The sequence below is a fragment of the Bos mutus genome, chromosome 5, assembly GCF_027580195.1.
Source record: "Bos mutus isolate GX-2022 chromosome 5, NWIPB_WYAK_1.1, whole genome shotgun sequence".
Lineage (NCBI taxonomy): Eukaryota > Metazoa > Chordata > Mammalia > Artiodactyla > Bovidae > Bos > Bos mutus.
The window spans coordinates 17,639,424-17,642,670 of NC_091621.1; positions in this window are offsets into that span (position 1 = coordinate 17,639,424).

The window sequence follows — 3,247 nt, forward strand, 5'->3', positions numbered from 1 at the left end:
TGCAAGGAGATCCAACCAGTCCATCCTCAAGGAAATCAGTACTGAATATTCATTGGAAGGACTGGTGCTGAAGCTGAAACTCCAATACTTTGGCCACTCATGTAAAGAACTGACTTGTTTGAAAAGACCCTGATGCTGGGAAAGATTGCAGGCAAGAGGAGAAGGGAACGACAGAAGCTGAGATGGTTGGATGGCATCACCAACTCAATGGACATGAGTTTCGGTAAACTCTGGGAGTTGGCGATCGACAGGGAAGCCTGGCATGCTGCAGTCCATGGGGTCACAAAGAGTCAGACACAACTGAGCTGAACTGGACCCATTTTTAGGAATATCATTCAAACTTTTAGGATGATTGTTCAATTGAGAAAATATCAGTGATCATGTTTTATATATTTTAAATATGCTGGGGATATTTTCTAGTGTAGTAATTAATCTTAATACTTTCAGAATCTTTGACACTTTTAAACAGTTTGCTCTTAATGTACTCTTTGTAACGGTATATTGTAGGTATTTTTAATGAGCATTTGGTATCTAGTCAACATGAAATTAAATAATATATTAATCGAACCAGGGTATTCTGCATTGCAGGAAGATTCTTTACCAACTGAGCTACCAGGGAAGCCCTCATTTATTTATATCTCTTCATTAATAATAGTAACAAATAATTTAAGAGTCCCCACTTTACTTTCAAGTTTATATATTTCTTTTGGTAGAAGATTGTTTTTGATACAGTAACACTGCTTCTTGATGTCAGAATACTTTCTATTGATTTAATTATTCATTTTAATCACTTTTGTTTCATATTCTATTAATTTTATGAATGATTTTTTTCTCTTGGTATTTTTAAATAGTTAAATTTAAAGATGACAGATTTGGGAGATATTAAAGATAAAGATTTGGGAGAATGGCATTGAAACATGTGAAATGTCATGTATGAAACGAGATGCCAGTTCAGGTTCAATGCACGATGCTGGAAAAAAAAAAAAAAAAAGATACAGTTGGGTGGTTTATAAAATAAAATAAAAAAAAATAAAGATGACAGAAAAGGACTTTTTGTATACATTATAGTAATATGCCATTTCTCACTTATTTTATTACAACATGCCAAAACATCCCATCAAATTTCAGTTAGCAGTATTTTTGACCTCATTAAATACATTGTTCCTATCTCAAAAGGAAAAATTGATGTTTTTATAATATTATACGCTGCCCTGTTTTGCATATTCTTGACAGAAGAAAATATCTTTTTGACTGATGATTGATGAAAAGGAAATCTTCAGCTTACAGGGCTAAACATCTTAAGACTGCAACATTTCCCTCAGACAAGTATCTTTCTCCTTAAATTTCAGACCTTATTTTTCCATTACCACCCCATACTTCCAGGGCTGAAGTTTGTGTTCACATCATGATGGCACATTCGGCCCTTCAGTGATCCACAGAGCACCATGAGTCACCACAGTGGGGACCAGGAGCCCACTCAGAAGCTGTTCATTCACTGAAAGAGCTGGTAATAAAAGTTGAAAGTGACAGCAAGCTGCAGAACTATCTTCTACAAAATCCAAGCTCAAGGTATGGGATTCAATTGGATTTCCCCACGGCTGATCCGAAAAATTCTGGTGGCTACAGCAATGCCACCTGGCAAAGGCAACAATGGAAGGGTGGAAAGAGACACCCAGTCTTAACTCGTTCTTAAAATACATTTGAAAATTTCTAAAAATATGATCATGTGAACACATGACTAGCATCTTTTGGGGATGCCTTGAAACTTAAGCCTTCTTTACTGTACTGTAAATCATCATTATGTTGAAGATAGTTTAAAGCTTATATAAACAGAGAAGGAATTAAGACAATCATTAGAGGCCCTTTTTAGAAAAGCTAGTCTTAGAAAAATACTTTAAAGACTACTTTCAGCAGTAGTTACTTCAATAAGCCTAAGAATATATTCTTGAATGGAAAAAAATCAAGATGAAATTATCTTTTAAAATAACTTACCTTTGATTTTGTAAGTGGTACAAAATTTTACTTTGATACAAATGAGTCAAAATTTAACCTTGAATCACATCATCTGAGGAGATTTACCAGTGACATTTTAGTTTAATTTCTTGAAGTATTTTTCTTTAAGTATATTTATAAACATTTGATATCTATAAATAATACTATACTGCATTTTCTCACTTAATACTCTATCTTTAAATTTTTCTTATGACAATCAAATTTTATGTTTAAGTAGAAATGATTTATTATTAAAATATTGTAAAATCAAAAAATATATTTTCAGTATTTAAAAAATAGGCAATAACCATGTGACTGTGCTGTTGATATACTCCCTCAAGCTTGTTGGGATGGGAGGAGGAGGCAAAAACAATTAAAAAATAATAAAGGTTAAAAAAATTTAGAACTCATAAATGTTGAAATAAATCAGAATGAATCTGTGCATCTAATAAAAACAATTAAAAAATAATAAAGGTTAAAAAATTTAGAGCTCATAAATGTTGAAATAAATCAGAATGAATGAATCTGTGCATCTAATATGTGATATAACCACATGCTAAAGATACAGAAAGTTAAAAAAAATTAAACTTGATTAATTAAACAAAATAAGTCTATTAATAGCAATATTAATTTATATTATAAAACTATTTTATATGTTATAGGACAATGCAAATAAAAGTACATTAACATTTTAGAACCTGAGATTTCTAGTGTAAGAAAAGAGAGATACAGTTAATTAAAATTAACTTTGAATGCTAAAGTTTGACTGTACATACACACATGAACTTTTTTTTTCTTTTTGAAGGTATGTGTTTTCTAGCTCTGTTCACTGAAAAGACCTAGAAACAATGAAAACCCAATGATTCTAGCACCCAGACTCTGAAGCCTGAATTTTACATTCTGCTACAAAGAGCCAGGACTCTGGTACAGAAAACAAAGGATTCTAGGACATCTTGTGCCTAAAAAGGAGGAAACCAAAGACTAATGTGGTTGTGTCAATTGCTCATAAGAGTAAATTTGGGCAAAAACTAAGAAATTGACTGTAACATATAAAATATACCAAATATTCATAATTATGCTGATGAAAAGATATCAAGAGTAAAATTCAGTGGAGACCCTTAGAAGTAACTAGAGTATCAATTTCTTCCTTGGAGAATTGGTAATTAAAAGGAAAGAACTGAGTGTTTATCTTCTCTGAGTTCAAACTGTATTTTAAGAAAACTAAGCAGTTTTGGTTGATGAGAGAAAGCTCTTC